Source organism: Polyodon spathula, chromosome 1, assembly GCF_017654505.1.
Source record: "Polyodon spathula isolate WHYD16114869_AA chromosome 1, ASM1765450v1, whole genome shotgun sequence".
Taxonomy (NCBI): domain Eukaryota; kingdom Metazoa; phylum Chordata; class Actinopteri; order Acipenseriformes; family Polyodontidae; genus Polyodon; species Polyodon spathula.
The window spans coordinates 71854498-71878136 of record NC_054534.1 but is presented as its reverse complement, the minus strand read 5'-3'; the positions used below and the strand labels follow the sequence as shown (position 1 = coordinate 71878136).

General features: G+C 42.4%; 1 long non-coding RNA gene across 1 annotated transcript; it reads left to right on the top strand.

Annotated features, from left to right (window-relative positions):
- The first annotated feature begins 252 nt into the window (after positions 1 to 252).
- LOC121298860 lies at positions 253 to 10845 on the top strand. Its single transcript, XR_005947339.1, has 3 exons — positions 253 to 444; positions 10109 to 10260; positions 10620 to 10845. It is a non-coding gene; the product is annotated as an uncharacterized LOC121298860 (long non-coding RNA).
- The last annotated feature ends 12794 nt before the right edge of the window (positions 10846 to 23639 follow it).

Genomic DNA, 23639 nt, shown 5'->3' with positions numbered 1-23639 from the left:
CTGTAAATGGCATCTGAATCCTAATATATGTTGCTTTCTGTAATTACATTGTAAACAATTAATTAAAAAAACGGTTCACATCGTACCCATCTACCAATAAAGGAACCTACACACTGTGGCCTGCAACTGAAATTCTCAATCTGTTACGGCCTCTTTAAAATTGGGAGGTGCTATTCTGCTACCTCTCTGCATGCTGCTGTACTTCTAAACTACTTAGGAAATTGCTCCTCTATTAAAAGCCTCAACCGCTGCGTGACGTCTTCGTTTCAATTTCCCCGTTTGCGTTACTTCATAAAACTATCTGCCGTGAACTATTTCTAAGTTTTCCTTTTTGCGGTCCAAAAGATGGTTCGCCAAGGAAAGTCCTGAAATGAACTGCCTCATAAATGCTGATGTGACAACAGGGCTATTTTTTCAACTTTAAGACTCGTCGGAAATGCACAGGTATGATATAAACTAGGTGCAAAGCTGCAAATCGCTGTTAGTTGTTACATATTTACATTGCGTATTGAATTGCCCATATTAAAAACCTTCAGTCCAGCCAAGTAAGCCGAGGATTTATAGATAAAATACAAAACGTATAGTTGGGATTATACTAAAGTGATATATAGGTGTTTTAAAGTCAGAATTGTTTTATGTCTGATTTGTTTTTAACAGATTTTCAAACACAATTTGACTGTCGTTCTTTATCAAGTCCTGGACAATGTAGCATGTATTTATACATTTGTGATTTAATTCATATATAATTGTAACGTACACATTTTCACTCACAGTAATTATCTTATATATATATATATATATAATAATATATCTATATATATATATATATATATTATATATATATTCACTAACTTATTGAGTGAAAAGTGTACGTTACAATTATATATGATTAAATCACAAATGTATAAATGTATATATATACAGTACGTCACCTTTTTGTGTAAATTCCTATTCATATACTTTATAAACATGCAAACACAAAAAAACTTCAAGGTCAAATTGTTTAGTAGCACATAAATAATGGTTAATGTTTAACTGTTAATACAAATATAAGAGAGTTGTCATTGGTTATTTAGGAAAATATATTATGCATTATGTCTGCAAAAAATAAAATGAATATAACCAACAAACACTAATGTATAAATAGCCTTTATACTATAGTGGTATTGTTAATGAGTTATATACATGCAGGTCTTAAATGGGTGCTAATGTTCTACAGTACAATCTGTGTGTTTTAAAGACAATGTTCTATTACTAGTACATTATATATAAATTTTCCAGAATTATATTAATCTATTTAATAAATATTAGTTATTTTCAATAGATTCGCTATTTCATAGATACAGTTGTTAAAAAAATAAATAAAGAAAATGCATTGTAACATTTTGTTTTTATCTGCACAACCTGCTAGTTGTTTACAACTTTTCATCAAACACCCCTGTCAATTGCTTTCTGTAATTTTTGTGAAAAACTGCAGTTCATTCATCAACCTCCTGATACTTTTACAATACAAAAATCATGCTACCATCTAGTATTCAAGTGAGTAACAAGAGGTGTCATGGACCCCACATCTTTCTATTGACTTTGACTAATATACTTAGATTAATAAAATAAAAGTGAATGAGAACTAAACAAATGCAATTAACGTATTATGTACCAACAGTTTACATGTATGTGGGCCTGGTTAGTTAATTTTTCCAAAGTGTATTTCTGTCTTTTCAAAATAATGGCAAGCTACAGTATGCTGGAATGAAAATCTGTTTTTTTATTTGTCATATTATTATAATGTGGTTTTCACAAATTCACTGGCATATAATAAAAGATACATGTCAGTTATGTTGCTTCTAAAAAAAGTAGTATTTGGGTATAAAATGTGCATCTAATTTCTTCGATGGACAGTTAAAATAATACTTAATTTACAAAAAAAAAAAAAAAAAAAAACAGTTTAATACAAAAATGTAATGGAACAAAACTAAGGGGTAGACAATAGGGTTTTAATATAAAGTAATTTTGTTATGGATGAGTATTTTAATGTAACTGTTTTTTTTTTTTTTCCTTTCAGCAATATAAGTACATATAATCAGTGAAGCAGGTCTGTAGTGTATGTTGACTTTCTTTGCAACATTCTGTGTTAACTTTTCAATGAACCCCTTTATTTTCATTTTGAAAATAAAACAACTTTGACAGGATTAAACTGAGGATTAAACTTTTCTTTTTAAACACTGTGGACTTTAATCAGGGGTTAGCCGCTTGTTAACCACCAACATTACTGACTTTCAATACATCCAATTTACAACATTTAAATCTCATAAGAAACATACAATTTTAGTGAATCCAGTGCAAGAACTGGTCTACTCAGCTGCTAATACCTTCATCAAACAAAAATCTCTTAAGTGCATAAAGTTTTAAAATCTCTAAGATCTGTTCCATCCGGTCTTGCTAATTTAAATCCTTTTCTCAGTCTCACATTTGAAAGGTTTCAAATGACTCAATTAAAACAGTTTCTATTTGTATTTTCTTATTTTCAGTTTTTTAAGGAAACTTGGAAGGAAAATGCTGTCCTAATATTTTTATTAGTTAATCATATCGTGTACATGATCTCCAGCTGGTAGCACGCCCAGGTTCACATGTACAGTAACATTATTATATTCACTTGGCTTATTCAGGAAGATTTATTGACTGACATGTATAATCTAATGGGAAATAATATAATTTCAGTAAATCAATATACACCAAAGAGAGCATTCCCAGTTCAACACTTTGTCTTTCTTTAAGGGCTCTCACTGTGTGTATGAGGGAAACTATGTCTAAATATAGCACAGTCACTAAGCTTCAGCGACATCATCAGCCTGATTTTAAAGCTTTCTGATAATTCATATCTGTACTCATTCTTTTCCAGCATTGGAACCTTATGGAACCAACAAAAACATTAAATAACAAAATGATTTATAAAATAACACAAATAACCTTTACTTATAAAAGTGTATTGCATTTAAAAATACAGCAATGTCTGCATTGTTTGCTGCTCTGAGAAGTGATTTGGCTATAAAATGGATTCCCACCCTGATATTTTCACCTTTACCCAAGGCAAGAAGTCAAGCATATTAGCTCATTCGTTTGACAGTAGAGATGAGTAATTTAGCACAATATTAGAAAAAAATAACACTTTAGCCAGGAGCCCATACTCGCTGTATTTATTTAATATGCTAAGATTGCACATGCAGGTGAAATTGTGTTGTAGGGAAAATGGCGGCCATGGCCATACCACCTGGCTTACATTATGAAGGAGCACTAATAGTATAGCTAAAAAGGCAGTGCCCCATAATACCATATTACTTATCTTTTTTTTTTTTTTTTTTAGATTAAGTGAACAGCTATTCAGTGCACTTGATATCAGCAAGAATAATTGTTTAAGATTTGTTCAGCATAAAAAAAGTAGTAGTTTCTCCTTAGCCTGAATGAACCTTTTCCAGGACATCTTAATTTAGATTTTAGAATTACCCATTTATTGCTTTCCTATTCAATGAAAGCTGATCTTTATGCATAGGCCTGTTTTGAAAATTGGAGATAAAAATAAATAATCAAAGCATAAAGGGAAGGCAATTGTCCACAAAATTTTTAACTCATGAGTTATTTAAAGTCTACTTTGATTAATACATTTGTAAATTCATAAAACTGTTCTAAACAGACTGAAAAGTACGTTTTTTTTTGGAGGGTTTTTTTTTTAAGAATACATCCCCTTACATATTGTGAAATATATATTTCCTAGTATTATTAAGCACTACCACTATAGGTTGTCTTTTTCATGGAGGCCTAACATTTTGCAAATAGTATTTCAATCACTGTGGTCCTCTTTAAGCTCTTAAATAAATACAGTATTTAATAATGTATTCTGTAAGGACATGCAGGGTTAATTCCAGAGGAGAACAAAGCATCTACTTTTCTGATTCATTATAACGTTTAATTTATTGCTCTTGTCATGTATAGCACTGTTCTATTTGTTTTTTTTAAAACAAGTCACCATCATAGTTTGTGGTACGTTGGCTATGTTTACAATGAGAAAAAAAAGCTGATACGCTATTGTAGTTCCTTTGTAAGACTTTTTTATTTTTTATTTACCTGCTTTTTTAGGAGGGTTTACAACAAACTTGTCTGTAGGCTGTGGTTGTACTTGAATTTTAATTGAAGTGGGCTATTCTAAAATGGGTGAGCTTAATGAAAGTTAAATTTAAAATACTGTTAACTGTTTACCACATACAGTTTTTTGTATTGTAAATCAATTTTGTCTCTGAAGCAGATTTTGTTTGCAGTGATAATGTAGGCCTAACTACATTTTAAGGTATAGTCCTATCCCATAGTTTGTGGTCCAAACCCTGTTTCTCTCTCTTCTTATCACAGGCAATGTTTTTACCTGATATGTCAAATGAGAACAACATGCTTTTTTTGGATAATTATGAAATACAAGATGCAAGCCTGCATTGCCTGTTTTCAAATCATATATTAAAAAGAACAGAGCAGGAAATTAAACCCTCAACAACAACACTTGGTTTATAAAACAGTTATTTTACCACTGAACCACCTGTTGTCTTTTATAAACACACAAAATCTTACCTATTACAAAAGCTATACCCAATACAGGTCTGCTTTGAAGGATGGTTCGGGGTGAGATATCAGCAGAGTTGCCAACTTTTCAGATCTGAAAGTCGCCAGATCGGCCTGAGGAAGTAGCTATTTTAAAGTTACCAAACAATCATAGTACATAGACACGCCAATGACTACATATAGTATGCAGTGGTGTAGTCCTGAATCTAGAGGAAGACCCATAAAAGAAGGCACAACTCGTCGTACCTTGACACGAATGGGATATGGCAGCCGACGCCCAAACAGAGTTCCACTTCTTTCAGCAAAACACAAGAAACTGCGGTTGCAGTGGGCTAAGGAAAGAAAACACTGGACACAGGAGGATTGGAAAAACATTGCCTGCTCTGATGAATCCCGGTTCCTGCTGTTTCATGCTGATGGGAGGACTAGGGTATGGAGAAAACCATATGAGTACTTGTATCCGTCATGCCACGTGTCAACGTTGCAGGCTGGTGGTGGCGGTGTGATGGTGTGGGGTTTTCATGCCACACATTGGGCCCCTTGATAAAAGTGGAGCACCGTTTGAATGCCACAGGATATCTGAACATCATTGCCAATCAGGTGCATCCCTTCATGGGAGCAGTGTATCCATCTGCTAATGAATTTTTTCAGCCGGATAATGCCACAAGGCTAGGATTGTCCAGGAATGGTTCCACGAACATGACAGTGAATTCAGCTTACTGCAGTGGTTTGCCCAGTTACCAGATCTCAATCCAATTGGGCATCTGTGGGATGAGATGGAACGAGCTATTCGGAGCAGAGATCCACTACCAGCCAACTTGACACAACTGTGAGAAACATTGGAGTCAACATGGGCCAGCATCCCCGTGGAACGCTTTCGACACCTTGTAGAGTCCATGCCCCGACGAATTGAGGTTGTTCCGAGGGCAGTAGGGGGTGCAACTCAATATTAGGAAGGTGCTCCTAATGTTTTGTACACTTAGTGTATATAACATAAAATAATAGGCTACTTGATGCTTTTTGAAATACAGAATTATCACAATCAAATAGCAGCACTGCCAAACACCAATCAAAAACTTAAAAATAAAACAACCTCACACTAAATATTTCCAGCTAAAAATGTATTTATTGAGTAGTCACAATAAAAATCCTTAAAGCAGAAACACGGATAATTTAATGCATTATATATATTATATATATATAAGCATTATAGTCTTAACATGAGCGACAACAACAAAAACAGCAATATGTTTAGCCTTCTTAAAAACTTCATTCCATGCCGTCTCTCATGTGTACCCACGATCTGTATTATATGCTATTGACTATGCCATACAGGTGTGGTAGGAGCATAGTGTGTGGTGAGTGGGGGGCAGTTGGAAGGGGCTTTCAGCAGGAGTATAAGTAAGGGATACACATGTGCAGGCTGCATCCACAGGCAGCAGTCTTGGCCGGCTGCATGCCGAGATTCCCATCTTTGGGGCTTCTGAATATAGTAGTGTTTTCAGCATTGTGGGTTATTTTTGCAGTACACACTTCTATAAATATGTTTATGTATAGTGTAAGGAGCACAGGTCAGAGCTACTCAGAACACGACTGACAGGCCTGTTTCTGTAAAATAAAGATTGGAGTTTGATGCTGCAGAGATATTTGGTATGTCTCCTTCATGTTAACACTTATCCGGTTAGCAAGTCGCTACAATATATTTTTTATTTAAGTTATATGTTGAATAGCCTACACTATCCTGTAGTCCATTGTTTTATTTCTCCATTTAGTAGCTTATTTATATATTTGTGGGGGTGTGCATGCAACTTCGGGGGTACCAATACTACTGATGCGTGTTGAGCTTTGATTGTGCATTCCATGTGCAGGTTAAATTTCAGTGTAGACTTGTCTGAGGAATATTGGTATGTACTGTACACCTATGATAGCTGCTTTGCAGGATATTGTTAACAGTCCATTGTCGTGTAGTATTCCAATTTTGCACATTCACACGTAGCTCTTGTCCATTTCTGCTCTATTGGTAATGAATGTGCAGGTGGTTTTGTGAGGCACAAAGACATTTGTGAATTGAGCAAAAAACTGCTATTTTCCAACTTCGTGAAACTGTTTTGTGCCATGTTGGAAACTATAACTTTTTGTGCAAAAGTGCAAATTTTTGCAAGGCACACATTTTGCGAAGGGGATTGTGCACAGCTTTTGAGGTGGACTTTTACAGAAAGTTTAAATAATAAAGTCTAAAAAGCAAGCAAAAGATCAACAGCAAAATAATAAACAGCAAAGCAGGACTTGAGTGATAAATGTGTTATGCTTATGATAATGTTCTGCAAGTAGTTTGCCTACACTGGCTTGGATTACGTGCACAATCCAATTCGGGCAATATGGGTTTACATGTAGTTTTCTTTTAGGAAGAAAAATTCTCCTTCAAAATTCAAATGACCTAATTAATATTATAATGTGTGAGGATTTTTTAAATGTTTCTGTCAGTGTTCCAGTTTGGCCTTCCGTGACTGCTGATATCATGCTGCTTTCTTAACTGGGTTTACAAGATGTTTCTAGGTTGTGTTGACAACCTGCAAGTGTAGCCTAATTGATTAAACCATCTAAAATAAAAAGACGAAAGAAACATAACAAAAACCCAGACATATCATCACACAGATACCAAAATAAATACATAAATGAAAAATAACAAAAGACTAAATAACATTCCATAAGAGTAGTTTGCACTATCTATGCAGTATTTGCTAAACATTTTTTGACTCTATATATCTATACACATATTATACACCTATGTATATAATAAATACATGGTTTCCTACATAAGGGTAGCTTCATCCTTGGTAGTCTATGAACGGAACTAAAATCCAGCACTTTGCGTTAATGATATAGGCATATAAAAAATAAATTGAGTCCCAATGCTTAGCAGAGTACATTTTCAAAATACTGGAAGTAAATTTAAAATAGGTTACCCTACTCACCCATATTTCCCACTACATCATTAATAATAATAATAATAATAATAATGGCTTTTGCCAGTAGAATGTTATTCCTCAGTTGATGTTAATTCACCCATGCATTTTTTTGTAACTTTTTGTTTGCAGAAAACGGATATTAAGTTCCGTATTTGTCTTCTTGAACAAACTCATTCAAACTTTCATTCTTGTGAAACAAATCATGCCCTAAGAATTGGGTTTAAGAGATTTTACTTTAATAAGGTCGCTAAAGCCTGGTGCTAAGGTCGGTAGTCCACCGCAGTAATATGGGAGACCAATTAAGACTGGACATGAATTGCATTTTATTTTACACCTAAGGGTCTAAAAAGTTTATGCTTAAAGCAAAGGATAATAATCTTTCTATGCTTAGTTATTATTATTTTGCAATGGGCTGCATTTTTTACTTCGTAGTAGTTTCATTATTTTTTATTTCTTTATTTTTTTGATAACTTTGCTTATAAAACTACCAAATTATAAAACACTGTAATTTTAGGAGTCACCTACAAATGGCAATAATTTGAAATGTTGAACAAATCACATAAAAAAAAAAAAAAAAAAAAAAAAAAAAAAAAACATACTGATGTAGATGGGAGTATTATTATTATAATTATATTATTATTATTATTAATTATATATTATATTATTATAATATAATTAATAATATTAGTCAGTTTCTTGTCAGGGCTAACAGTTATAAAGAATTGCTTGTTACTTGGTATACCTATAGTTATAGTAGAGCGAATGTAGTTTACTCACCGTTTTTAGACATACCCATTTTGGCCATACACTGCTTATAATGTGAGGAATGTGCATGAGATGTGCTGCTACATCACATTCTTATGACAATGGACAGAGAATTTGGAGTTTCTAAAACTGACGTTGTCAATGTGGTTCGGTGACAACATTGGGTCTGTACATGGTTGTTGTTCAAATATTGTTGTGTAGTTACAGTGCAACAATATGCCTAATTAAAACATTGGCCGCTGCTTGCGTACTTTAACACTATTTTTTTTATACTTCATAATGATTAATAGAGTTGAGGGTTTTACAGGTGAAATTTGGCTTTGTATAGTGAGATTGTTCACATTTAAGATTCAGTACAATAGAAGTATATTTCATAACTTTATGGAGTTGGTTTTAATGTAAAAAAATATCATGACAGACTGATTTCTTGAGCTAGCAGCCACTACTTTGATCTGTGCTTTTCCCAAAGGCAGATTTAAAAAAAAAACTATTCGGCTGGGAAACGTACATGAATGAATCTGTCTTTTTGTTTTTAATATTGGTGTTGGTGTAAGATCAGAATTTACCATATGTGTTTTATTTTTATGTTGAGGCATGGGGGTCTGTCTACCACCTTAACAGCAACATGATCATTAATAGAATGTAAACATCCCCCAAACCTCTCCTTTTAACACTTGAAGAAAACTTTGAACCATTTACATTTTTAAACAATTTTGAAAATGATGCATGCAAAGCCAAAAACATAAGTATTGCATGTGTGTGGCTGAAAGCAGACAGAAAAATAGCACAATGATATGAGGATATCTTGCACAAGCTCAACAGAAGTGCTGACCTCATGCCATAAGGTCATCCTTAATTTGGAAAGTGTATCGTACAAAGTGAAAAAAGCACATACTAAAAGAAGTATGTGCACCAAAGTCGGATTCTTAAGAATAAATGGAGTTGCTAAGATTACCTATTCATGCAGTGATAACCATTCAGTATACAGAAGGATGGCTTTGAAGACGTGGCACTAGAAGTACTCTGTAGGTATGAAGTTGTGGGATCAATTAGTTACAAGGAATCAAACAAGCATTGGTGTACAATATGTTCTTAAATGCTATGACATCAGCCACTGTCCACCCTAATTTTTGCTATATAACACACGTCCTTTATAAAAATGTGGGAGAATTCTGGAATGTTATATATGGATTGCAAGTTATAAAAGTAGTGCACAGCACGCATTGAATGCTATTTCGCATACTATGCTTTTCAATATGGAATGCACTTAATGGGATCTAACCCAAGGATGGTCAGTTATGGTCATTATGCCCAAAGTGTATGATATTTTCCAAAAAATACAATATTTGGAACATTTCATACCTCTAAAGCCAGGGATGAAGGCTGTTAAATGTCACTTCACTCATATGTGAAGATGTATAGTAATCCTGATCGTAGGGTGTGTCCAGTTAGAAGCAGTTAAAGTGGACAGAAAAGCAGTTAATCACGAAGTTCATATCCCATATTCTGAACAACTGGAACATGAAAGACACTCAAGCAAAAGGGTTAGAGTTTATTTGAGGCTGCTAGTCGAGTCCCACCTATGTTATTAAGTTTAAACAAACCATTCCATAGTTCTGCGAATCTCTAGATTCATGTTCAATAAACAGTGGGATATCAGAAATCCAGTGTTGTATGACACATACAGCTTGATAATTACATCACAATTCAAGTGGTAGTTTTGACTAAATTCGTAATATATTTTGGGTTTATTCTGTTCACTCTACTGGCAGAATGTGTGCTGGGAGAATTGACAACATGAAAACTGACATCCTATTGATTTGAAGACTACAATCTGGAAAATGTGGAGGACAATCGAGTGAAAAAGCAGAATATTCCTCTCTTCCAGAAGAGGCAGAAGAAAGAGTAATAATAGAAAACTGGGGTAGAAAATGTTATAACCATAATACATCTTATAGTTAATCACCAATCCAAAACCAATAGGTGGTATCTTATTGAGTGATAATATGTTCTGACTTAGTTGTTTGTTTCTTTTTTGTATACAGGGTGACATATATTGTAATATTAACATTAGTATGTGCTGTTTTTAATAGGGAGGCCACATCCCTTGACTATCTGCACCACACATCAAAATTATATTAATTTGTTCCTTTCTGCTTGACACTTGATATATAATTGTATTTTTTTATAAAATTATTTTATTTTATAGCTTTTGAATGTAACTGGAAGCTAAGAAGCACAATTCATATCATTCTTACATGGTTTTATGTTCTTGTGTTTCAGTGCTAAGGACAGGAGGAGGAGTGGATATTTCATTCTGTGAAGCAAGATCATTACTGGAAGAGATTAGGTATCGGAGAGGAGGCAAGATGTTGGCATAGCTGTTATGTTTAGGACCTGCTATGCCTACATATTGTCATCTTTCCTGTCTGCTTCCTGCAAAATAATGCATCTTAAAAACCCAACAGCAAATAACAACAACCAATCAAAGATAACTTGCTATACAATTATATAATTGTGGCAGAGCAAAGCTCTGCCCTTTTAAATTGGCAGGGATGGGGTTAACTTCCCCTGCCTGCCTGAGTTTATTATGTTCAGGTGGCTGGGGTTGATTAGTTGATTAGGTTGATTAACGATCAATCAGCGCCCAGCCACCTGATATAAAAGGAGGCCTCTGCTTCTCATTTGGAGGGAGGGAGCTGAGGAAGCAGGTTGGTTTTTTTGGTTGTGTAGAAAACTTGAATCCAGTGAAGGCATTGCCCAGCCTGGAAACTGTTATTTTTGTAAGTTTTGCTTTTTATCTTTTTTGTGTTTAAATTGTTTTGTTTTGGCCCTTGTGCCCTTTCATTTTTGTGTTTATTTATAATAAAATAGTTATTTTTTTGAACTGCAGTCTGTCTCTGGGCCTCTATCCACTCGCCAGCCTGCCACATTTGGTGTCAGAAGTGGGATAGCGCCACCTAGAGGCTCAGAGCAGTATTTATTTTTTTTTTTGAAAAAAAAAAAAAATGGGAAAGAAGAGCAGACAGTGGAAAAGGCAGGACAAGCAGCAGCTGAAGAAATGTAAGCTGCTGCAGCCACCGCTGGAGGACCCGGCCAGCCTCTTCCCCTGGTGTTCCTGGTGTGGGAAGGAGGACCATCGTTGGCGGTCCTGCCCAGACGTGCCACCGGCAAACTGGTGTGGCCGGTGTGAGGAGGACGGCCACAACTGGGCAGGATGCCCCTACAACCAGGCCCAGGAAGAGGTGCCGTGTTCACCCCGGGCATCAGGGGCCACCCCACTACCTCCAGCACCACCACCTTCACCACCGTCCCAGGAGATCTGGGACTGGTTGATGCACCCTGAGGCAGACCTCGTCCACGATCTCCCCATAGTTATCAACACGCTGTGGCGTCGAGATGGGGAGAGGTGGGAACAGTGGGAGGAACAGCACCACCCGGCCTCCTTCCCAGAGGTTGCCCTCATGGTGGTTAATTACCTGGCGGTAGACATGGGAGATCCACCGGTCACTCCAATAAAGAGAGGTGAGCCGTCGCTCCCAGAGCCAGAGAGGGGTGAGGAGCTGCCGTCGTCCCCAGAGCCAGAGAGGGGTGAGGAGCTGCCGTCGTCCCCAGAGCCAGAGAGGGGTGAGGAGCTGCCGTCGTCCCCAGAGCCAGAGAGGGGTGAGGAGCTGCCGTCGTCCCCAGAGCCAGAGAGGGGTGAGGAGCTGCCGTCGTCCCCAGAGCCAGAGAGGGGTGAGGAGCTGCCGTCGTCCCCAGAGCCAGAGAGGGGTGAGGAGCTGCCGTCGTCCCCAGAGCCAGAGAGGGGTGAGGAGCTGCCGTCGTCCCCAGAGCCAGAGAGGGGTGAGGAGCTGCCGTCGCTCCCAGAGCCAGAGAGGGAGGAGGAGCTGCCGTCGCTCCCAGAGCCAGAGAGGGAGGAGGATCTGCCGTCGCTCCCAGAGCCAGAGAGGGAGGAGGATCTGCCGTCGCTCCCAGAGCCAGAGAGGGAGGAGGAGCCTCCGTCACTCCCAGAGCCAGAGAGGAGTGAGGAGCCGCCGTCGCTCCCAGAGCCAGAGAGGGGTGAGGAGCCTCCGTCGCTCCCAGAGCCAGAGAGGGAGGAGGATCTGCCGTCGCTCCCAGAGCCCGAGAGGGAGGAGCCGCCGCCGCTCTCAGAGCCCGAGAGGGAGGAGCCGCCGCCGCCGCTCTCAGAGCCCGAGAGGGAGGAGCCGCTGCCGCCGCTCTCAGAGCCCGAGAGGGAGGAGCCGCTGCCGCCGCTCTCAGAGCCCGAGAGGGAGGAGCCGCTGCCGCCGCTCTCAGAGCCCGAGAGGGAGGAGCCGCCGCCGCCGCTCTCAGAGCCCGAGAGGGAGGAGCCGCCGCCGCCGCTCTCAGAGCCCGAGAGGGAGGAGCCGCCGCCGCCGCTCTCAGAGCCCGAGAGGGAGGAGCCGCCGCCGCCGCTCTCAGAGCCCGAGAGGGAGGAGCCGCCGCCGCTCTCAGAGCCCGAGAGGGAGGAGCCGCCGCCGCCACCAGAGGGAGCCGGGCCGCAGTCGCCGCCTCCGCCACCAGAGGGAGCCGGGCCGCAGTCGCCGCCTCCGCCACCAGAGGGAGCCGGGCCGCCGCCTCCGCCACCAGAGGGAGCCGGGCCGCCGCCGCCGCCGCCTCCGCCACCAGAGGGAGCCGGGCCGCCGCCTCCGCCACCAGAGGGAGCCGGGCCGCCGCCGCCGCCTCCGCCACCAGAGGGAGCCGGGCCGCCGTCGCCGCCTCCGCCACCAGAGGGAGCCGGGCCGCCGCCTCCGCCACCGCCACCAGAGGGAGCCGGGCCGCCGCCGCCGCCTCCGCCACCAGAGGGAGCCGGGCCGCCGCCTCCGCCACCAGAGGGAGCCGGGCCGCCGCCGCCGCCTCCGCCACCAGAGGGAGCCGGGCCGCCGCCTCCGCCTCCGCCACCAGAGGGAGCCGGGCCGCCGCCTCCGCCTCCGCCACCAGAGGGAGCCGGGCCGCCGCCGCCGCCTCCGCCACCAGAGGGAGCCGGGCCGCCGCCTCCGCCTCCGCCACCAGAGGGAGCCGGGCCGCCGCCTCCGCCTCCGCCACCAGAGGGAGCCGGGCCGCCGCCTCCGCCTCCGCCACCAGAGGGAGCCGGGCCGCCGCCTCCGCCACCAGCCGGGCCGCCGCCCGCCACCAGAGGGAGCCGGGCCGCCGCCGCCGCCTCCGCCACCAGAGGGAGCCGGGCCGCCGCCGCCGCCTCCGCCACCAGAGGGAGCCGGGCCGCCGTCGCCATGCTACCTTGGACATTCGGGGCCCCCTCAACCAAAGAAGGCTTGGGGGCTCCGACATCAACCCCGCCCACCACCACCCACCATAACAGCCCACCCAAGGGACATAATTGGACTCTTGGGGGGAGGGGGGTGGGGAGGGTGGGGGGGAAGGGGGGAGTTGGCCGATTGCGGCCGGTGTACGTTGTACATGGGGGGAGGTGTGTGGCAGAGCAAAGCTCTGCCCTTTTAAATTGGCAGGGATGGGGTTAACTTCCCCTGCCTGCCTGGGTTTATTATGTTCAGGTGGCTGGGGTTGATTAGTTGATTAGGTTGATTAACGATCAATCAGCGCCCAGCCACCTGATATAAAAGGAGGCCTCTGCTTCTCATTTGGAGGGAGGGAGCTGAGGAAGCAGGTTGGTTTTTTTTTGGTTGTGTAGAAAACTTGAATCCAGTGAAGGCATTGCCCAGCCTGGAAACTGTTATTTTTGTAAGTTTTGCTTTTTATCTTTTTTGTGTTTAAATTGCTTTGTTTTGGCCCTTGTGCCCTTTCATTTTTGTGTTTATAATAAAATAGTTATTTTTTTGAACTGCAGTCTGTCTCTGGGCCTCTATCCACTCGCCAGCCTGCCACAATAATTAACTACTATTCTCTGTGGAGACTGTCACTAGGTACTACTTTCTGTCTTTTTTGCGATCAATATGGTTAGTTTGTTTTTGTATTTTTTTAATAGTAAGTACTTTTTTTCTTTTTTTTTTACTGGATATGCTTTTCATTGTTTTCTTTACCAACACCTTTTTACTAATAGCATGAAATAATAAATCATTAACATCCCTTTTCTAGTCAATCATCAATAAATATTTGCTTACTGCACATGAATATAATGTGAGAATTCAAGGGTTAGTGCCACCAACCTTTTAATTTGGACTGCTGCCCATACCTTCAACTGCAAAAACCCTTGCTGTACCTAGTATTTACCTTACTACTTCCTTTAGCTCTTCTGTAATTAAGTTACAAAGTAAACACAATCAATACCAGTTTCAATTAGAAACAAAGCTTGTCACACAATTCTTTAAGAAAAGAATTTTTTAACTCTGTAGAGACATTAAATTACAATGAAAAACAAATGACTGTTGCGAAATGGAACAGCTATATACTGGTTTATATTGGATTACTAGAAGGTATATCAAAATATTTCAGTCAGGAAAATCTTGCGTTAATTAACCACTTTTATTAGAATACAAATCTTCTAGATAACCAAAAACATTGACCAAACATTGGGTGCAGAACAATAAGTCAAATAAAAATAGTTGGAGCGTCAGAGCGTCAAAATGCTAAAAAAAAAAAAAAAAAACTGAAACAATATGTTCATACCTGTGATCAAAAATATTAGGCAGAGGAGCACCATACAGTGCCTATAGGAAGTACTCACCCCCCTTGGACGTTTTCACAGTTTGTTGAGTTACAACCTGAAATCTTGATGCATTTAAATGGGATTTTTTTTCCTTTGATTTACACAACCAACACTTTCAATGTGGGGGGGGGGGGGGGGGGTGAAAAAAACAAATCAATTAAAAATAAAAACCTGAAAAGTCTTCATTAGATAAGTATTCACCCCCTTTGCTGTGACACTCCTAAATAAGCTCAGGTGCAACCAATTGCCTTCAGAATTAAAACAATAAGTTAAATGGAGCCATCTGTGTGCAATAAAAGTGGTTCACATGATTTCAGATTAAATACACCTCTCTCTGTAAGGTTCCACAGTTGAGTAGTACATTCAAAGCAAAGATACTACCATAAAGACAAGGAGCTTTCAAAACAACTCCAGGATAAAGTTGTAGAGGGGAATAAAAATATTTCAAAGGCATTGAATATCCCTTGGAGCACAGTCAAGTCGATCACTAAGAAGTGGAAGGTACAGTGAAACTCTGATACAACGTAACGCCTTGGGACCGTAAAATTAGTAAGTTATAACCGAGGTATGTAATAACCAGGTACTGGTTATAAAACTACATACTTATAAAAGTACATAAAACTACACTGGCTTGGTACTGGATGTTTTGTAAATGCATTTTGCAAAGCATACTGTACCACTCACACACTTCTGCAAATCTGAGAAACTTCTGCAAAACCGTTGTGAACGAGCACTAAACAGTACAATGCATTGCACTCGTACTCGTGTAAAATAATAATTAAAAACAAACGGTACAGTAATAAATGTGTAGACCCAAAACAATAACATACTAAATACAGGTATACAGTAATAAATACAATACAGTACACTTTACCATACACACTGCATGTTGTACGTTACTTGTTTAGGAAATCTTTCATAGCTGTCTGCTGCAGCGACTGCTGTTTTTTAAACTTTAGCTCTTCATGTTTAACTACTAAGTCCATGAACTGATCTCTACTTGGTTGGCTCATCACAAAACATTTAACAACATCAAGCGCTTGTGTGTACTAATGGTACTAATGCATCTCTATATTGTTTAAACCACTTGAGAAGCGTGTCTTCTAATTCAGTGTATATCGAAGGATTTAATACGTTATTTATTTGGGCCCACGATACAGGTACATTATATCGGAGTGTACGTTATATACTAGGTATGTTGTAAACGTGTTTGACTGTATATGGCACCACCCAGAATCTGCTTAGAGCAGGCCGTCCTCCCAAACTGACCAGCCGGGTAAGAAGGGCGAGAAGGGTCAGAGAAGCCACCAAGAGACCAATGACAACTCTGAAAGACCTACAGTGTTACATGGCTGAGATGGGAGAAACTGTCCATGTGTCAACAATAGCTTAGGTACTCCACAAATCTGGCATGTATGGAAGAGTGGCAAGATGGAAGCTATTTCTGAAAAAAGCCCTTGTAAAATCCTGCTTGGAATTTGCAAAAAGGCATGTGGGAGATTCTGAAAAGATGTGGCAAAAGTTTCTGTGGTCCTAAATTTTTTATTTATTTTTTTTAACTATTTGGCCTAAATGCAAAGCGTTATTTCTTGTACAAACCCAACACAACACATCACCCAGGTAACACCATCCATACTGTGAAGCATGGTGGTGACAGGATCATGCTATGGGGATACTTTTCATCGGCAGGGACAGGGAAGCTTGTCGGGGTAGGCGGCAAAATGAATGGAGTTAAATCCAGGCCAATCCTTGAGGAGAACCTACTTCAGTTTGCAAAAGACCTAACTGGGACAGAGATTCACCTTTCAGCAGGACCATGCCCCCAAGCAGACAGCCAGAGCGACACTGGAGTGGCTTAAAAACAAGAAAGTGAATGTCCTAGAGTGGACCGATCAAAGCCTGGACTTGAATCCGATTGAGAATCTGTGGCAAGACTTGAAGATTGTCATCCACCAATGATCCCCATCCAACTTGACAGAGCTTGAACAATTTTGCCAATAGGAATTGGCAAATATTGCACGATCCAGATGTGCAAACCTGGTAGAGACTTACTTCAAAAGACTCACAGCTGTAATTGCTGCCAAAGGTGGTTCTACCAAGTATTGACTCAGGGATGAATATTTATCTAACCAAGACATTTCAGTTTTTTTTTTTAATTTTTATTTTTCATTAACTGTTGTTTCACAGTAAAAATGATCTTGCCTCTTCAAAGTGTTGAGTAGGTTGTGTAAATCAAAAGAAAAAAAATCCCATTTTAATGCATCAAGTTTTCAGATTGTAACACAAAATGTCCAAGGGGGGGTGAATACTTACTATAGGCACTGTGTACCCCCCCCCCCCCCCCAGGGAAAGAGAGACAGATTTTAGAGAATCCCTATTTGCTCAGAATTGGTGCACTATGTTCATCCTGTTAAACAAAAACAGTTCTCTACACAAAAATGAATAACATAACCAGCTGTCAACAATAAAAATGAAAAATGAACATATATGTAAATACATATATATTATGGCCACTTACTCCACACTTTTGCTGAATGTGAAAAAAAAAATCTAATAAAAATAGTTAACGCCCCAAAAAATTATGTGATATCTAATTTTTTAGTGACCAAAGGTAAAGGAGGGAATAAACAAAAAAACCTAAAAAGTAAAAAATCTCTGGGGGCCATAGAACTTCAGCCGGCTCCCCTCCAGGCCTAAAACCAATTATATAGTTAAACATAATAGGTGGCATTATATAGCAAAATGTAGTGTTTTTTCTTTTAATAACAAAGGATATGGCAGGTTTGGATCCTGGAATAAAGTCATTCTTTAGGATGTTGGTTCCAGATGTTGTTGGGCAACGAAAATGTCTTTAATATTGTTTCTTATGTAGATCTCATAAACATCTGAAGACAACCGACAAAGCTTTTTTTATGACATGTGCAGGAATGTTTCGCTGAGCAGCTGTGGTTGCAGATCCAATGCAGAGGGAATGACACATAGTTCAAAGAAGAAAGGCCATGACTTGGAGTCTGCCAGGTTCTGCGCAGTTAGAACAGCAGGTCCTGAAGTACAGATCAGGGTCTGGAGGCCAGATATCTCAGCATGGAAGCTGGGGACAAAAACAAAACAGAATTAGATTTATCAGGTTTACTTTGTTTACGAAAGATAAGACACCTGTGAACTGCAGCAGGGCCCCGACAGCCAGCCAGAACCGAAGGTCTAGGTCCACACAAACTGCAGGATGCCTTGACAGGGAGCTGAGACCGAAGTTCAAAGTTCGCACAAACTGCAGGATGCCTTGACAGGGAGCTAGAAGCAGAAAGGGCAATTAATACAGAAATTTAAATGTACAGAATACGTGACACTGGGATTGAAGTTTAAGGTCTCCGATGCAGGGGTCCGATAATGGATCAAGTTATTGGTTTTGGTGGTGATTTTCCCATGCTGGAGAAACTCACAGTAGCAGAGACGACATCGTTTCTAGAAGGCCATCATTGGATGGGGGAAAGCATCCAGAGCGTATATGTTGCAGAACAGGACTCCTTTGTGATGGGTGATTTGGAAGATGAAGGTCCAGTTTATCAATTAGAAGCAATACATTAGAGAAGAATAATAGAGTCTAAGGCGGCAAGCAACATTCGTAAAAAAATGTGTAGAAATGTCTCTTAGTAACTTAACTGATATAACACGGGTTAGAAGATCCTGCTCAGCCATTTTTCCCTAAAAAGTCTACAAAATGTTGCAGGTACAGTTACAATTTCTTAACAGACAAATAAATGCCCTTCAAACGAGCTACAACATGCCACGTTTCCTTATGTCATTAACATGTGCAGGGGTGCTATGTTTATTTTGACAGTTTACCAGCATTAGTCTGTCTGATACTTTATTATTATAGTCCATTAACAATAACACACACTTGCCTATTGCTTCTTCCTCAGTTCTTTTATTCATTCATCTATTCATTCATATGATATGTTGGTGCATACACACCATGTCAGGTAACAAACACTCGCATCTCCATTGATTCATATTGTTTCTGATGGTCAACTCTGTCCAAAGAACACCTCAGCCAAGAGAACACTTTGCATTCCTCCCCGAGGGGTGCGCTCTCAGCCAGAGACCACTGTAATAACAATCCCTTTACCCACAAAAGGACAGATGCTTTTTCTGCACTTGTCAATTTATTTACTGAAAATAATCTGGAGTGGAAGAAGCTAATATCTGTGTGTACAGACGGTGCACCAAACATGAGGGGGAAAGAAAACAGATTCCGTCCGCAGGGGGATCTGCCACGGCTGGCTATGCAGGACCTGCACCAGGGTCGAAAACCAGGTCCTTCAGGGCCACTGAGGAGCTACCAGAAGCACTGTAGCTTTCTCTACCCTGATCTTCTCATGGAAAGAAGAGAGCAGTGGTATCAGTGACACTTGGAGCACTTGCTCCTGTGACTGAGCGCAGGTGAGCCAGTCATCCAGATAATTCATCAGTCGAATGCCCTGAACCGTAGGGGGGCCAGAATGGCGTCCATGCACTTGGAAAAGGTGCAAGGAGGAAGGGACATGCCAAAGGGGTGTACACAGTTTGAATAGAACCCCTTCCTACAAGAGGAGGGATCTACTTTGCGAATGGCACATTTCAAGAGAAGCGCCAGGATTTCTATGTTGAGAGCCGCATGTTGGAGCTGGTCCTTCACTGCAGTTACTACCTTTCGGGGAGTGGTTTTAACTGGAACTGAAGGCTGTAACCAGCCCGCATAGTCTTGAGCACCCAACTGTCGTTGGTGCTGGTTTGCCAATATACTAACTGGGAGACGGGTTGAAGGCTGCTGCGGCCCTTCAGGGATGCTGAGCCTTATGCTGCGTGGTGGGCGCAGTCGCAGGACCCTTGGGTCGCTGACAATTGCCGCCACTCCCTAGGGTGCCAGTTGCCCCTCTTTGCAGATCGACCGCGCTGCGGGGCAGGTGCTGCCGGGTGTGCCGTAGGAGCACAAGCAAGTCTGGGCGTAGTCTGTTGCCCCCACAGGGGGGAAGCCCTAGTAGGCAAGGCAGGCTTCCGTGGAAGCATCTGGGCATGCTGCCTTGATGCCTCCCTTGTCTTCAGAGTCCTCTGAAGCATCTCCTCCACTGTGGGGCCAAACATATGGCCAGGAGTGATAGGGGCGTCCAAGAGAGAGGACTTGTCCTGCTCCTGAACTCTAGCCTGGGAAAGACAGAGTTGCCATCTGGTGACCACCAGCGCCGCAAGTCATCGGCCCTCTGCTCTGGCCATGAGTTGGACCAGTCTAGTGACTGCCTCAGAGACCTGGTTCAGCTCTTGTCTGTGAGCCGCGGGGACCATATCTGGGAGCTCCTTAATAAGGATGGCCTGACAGACAGAATGCATGCTCGACACATTGGAAAGCCGGGAAGCTTGAGAGCAAGCGACATACGCCTTCTTGAGGTGCATCTCTGTTGTCCGACACTGTCTGTTAGGACATTGTAAGTCCTTGGCCGGTCCAATCCCTGGTGCCTGTATGAGGGCCACAATGGCGGAGTCCACCGGGGGGAAGGCTGTCAAGCCAACACCCTCCGTTCTCTGCATGGAAGAAAAAACCCGAATTCCAGCCACCTGGGGCTCCACCCACCTGGGGCTCCTTGTCTCTGGGCCATTCCACCCATAGACGTTGAGCCGCTCGCTCAACCAAAGCCTCAAACGCTGGCCCTTGAGATTCCTCTGGTTCCTGTTGCAGCTTGTCCACCGAGTTGCAAGAAGATCCCTCCTGCACAAGCTCGCCATCACCAGACGCCTGCAGTGAGAGGATGTCCTCTTCGTAGTCTGAGATGGCCTCAGACTCAAGTTCAGGCTTAGGCTCATGCTCAACAGTCGGAACGGGTGGCCGGGGAACTGGCGCAGCCATGGTGCCAGGGGCTGACATCATACTCATCATGAGTGACTGTTGTCCTATCACCATCTCCATAAAACGACCAATCTGGTCCGTGAGGGCCGAGATCACACTAGGTTGTTTGTCCCTAAGGGACCTGGGGTGCGCATGCTTCCACGCGGGAGGTGAACGCTCCTTAGGAGGGGAGCACGGAAGCTGCCCCACGCTCCTGGTAGGTGAGCGAGAGCGTTGCCCGAGAGACGGGGAGGGTGACCTGGATAGTTGCAGGTGGGCAGGAGATGATGCTGTACCACCTGAAGGGGGAGCAGACTCACAATGAGATTCCCTGCTAGAAGGAGATCGCAGCCCCACTGCCCTGTTGGCTGTAGCCTTTAGGACCCGCCTTTGGAACTGCAGATAGCGCAGAATGCTGTGCCGGACAGAGCCAAATCAGCATGTTCTCACAGAATTCATGCGGGTCCTCTGGTGGCATTTTTCGTCTACAAGAGCCGCATATATGGAAACCCGACATAGCGCACAGCACTTGCCCGGGTTGCACGGCGGGTACAAATTTGCACAGGGCACAGGAGAGGGTATGCACACGGGGTGCACGATAAGTGCATGGGCACAGAACAGATGTGCACTGATGAGTGCACTGGGTGCTCGGATGCGTGGGCGCTTGGGCACCGATGTGCATGGAGAGCGCACAAGCCACATGATGTGCGCGGATAGATGTACCGGCACAGGCACGGAATTGCACGGGTATGCACGGGGTTCACAGGTACGGATGTGCACGAGGCACATGTGTGCAGGGGTGGATGGGCACAGAAATGCGAGGCTACATTGAGGTGCACGGGTATGCATGGGTTGCATGGGCACAGGTGTGCAGGGGGTGCACGGCACGGATGTGCCTTATATGCCCGGGGTGCATGGGCACAGACGGGCACGGGTGTGCGCGGATCACAGATGTGCACAGGGTGCATGGCACGGATGTGCCTTATATACATGGGTGTACGGGCATGGATGCGCATGTGTGTGCATGGTGCATGGGTGTGCACAGGGCACGGGTGTGCATGGTACACGGGAGTGCACGGGGCACGGGTGTGCACGGGTGCGCGTGTCGCTGCGAGGGTGTGGTGAGACTCACTTTGGGAACAATCCCTCAGAAAACATGATTACAATTTAGATCGGGAAATCTAAGCCAAAAACTCTGTGTGCAGCTAGTGTCTGGAGCAGGCTATGGTCTAATAAAGACCGCTGCTAAGTATCTAGCAGGCTATGACACTGCTGTAGTGTTCTGTCTGGCCCACAGCTAAAACACACACCTTGTGATTCTCTCTGAAAGAAAGAAAAACAAATGTTAGTACAAGTAATAAAATATATAGGTAATAACAATTAGCTTTCAAAGTAATAAATAATAATAGTAAGCAAGACAGACTCAAAGAGTCAGCAAGCTGAAAAGAGCGAGAACGCTCTAATAAGCGACTCACCTGAGTGCTTAAGGAGCAGTGCCAGCCAGCACGTCGAATATCAGAGCTAAAGGTGGGCACAAAATTCAACTGAGCCTGGTGAATTCCATCCGCGCTCAGCGAACGTAACTAGGTTTTCAGTGAGATAAACCAGGAGAAGGGGCAGCCGCCAGCTTCCCGTGCACAATTAAAGCAACGGAGGGTACAAACACTGAATTTTATTTTTTATTTTTTAATAATCAGTGTTGTAGAACAACAAATAGATTACGCTCAATCCTGATCAGCAGCTGAAAGCAAAAGAGGCTGGGCTTCCTACGCTCTGCATAGTCATTCAGCACCCGAGGGGCGGGGCACACACGTCAGAGCTACAGAGGCCAAAAGGCAGCTTTTATATTAAGCTCCGCATAATCCAGTCACCTGACGGCGATACCCATTAGTTGATGGCTATTTTCGAATTGAAAGAGAACCAGTTAAAAGTTATGTACAGTTAAAAGCCAATTTAAAATAGTAAGCATTTAAAGAAATTTTAAAAAAACCCTGTCTGTCATTTGGTTCCAAAGTCTGGGTGCATAAAGAGAAAAAGCCCTGTCACCCTGAGTGTGCAGCCTGGAGTTGGGGACAACCAACAGACCAGCATCAGAGGAATGCAGGTTGTAAGCAGGTCAGCAATATATGAAGGAGCAGTGCCAGTAGAGCTTTTTAGGTTAGCATTGCAATTTTAAAATCAATCCACCAATCAATCAAGTTAACAGGCAAACAATGGAGTTGACATAGTACAGATGAAATATGATCACTAGATTTTGATCTTGTTAGGATACGAGCAGCAGCATTCTGGACATATTGGAGCCTTCTAAGAGTATTATTAGGAAGGCCACAGAACAAAGTGTTGCATAATCCAGTCTCAAACTGATGAGTGCATGAATTAATCTTTCTGCAGCTACTGATGATAGAAAAGGACGTAAACGGGAATATTGTGGAGTTGTAAAAAGGCTGTCCTAACTAACAACTGCTTACGTGAGGTTCAAAGGTTAAGGAGTAATCCATAACATCCAAGTTCCTGATACTAGAACTTACTTTAATATTGGAATCAATTAACGACGGTGAGGAGAAAGTAACTGTGCAAATGATTCACAGATCCCAGTAGCAACATTTCAGATCACAGTAGCAAAATTACACCAAAACGTTTGAAAACCTGACCTTAAGGCAGCATATAAATATTAAACAGTAGAGGGCCCAACACAGAGCCCTGTGGGATGCCAGAAATAATGTACCAAGAGAAATTCCTCTCAACTCCCCACCCGGAGTGCAGACAGCTGCAGGTTTTTATACAGCTGACCATCTCCCAATTA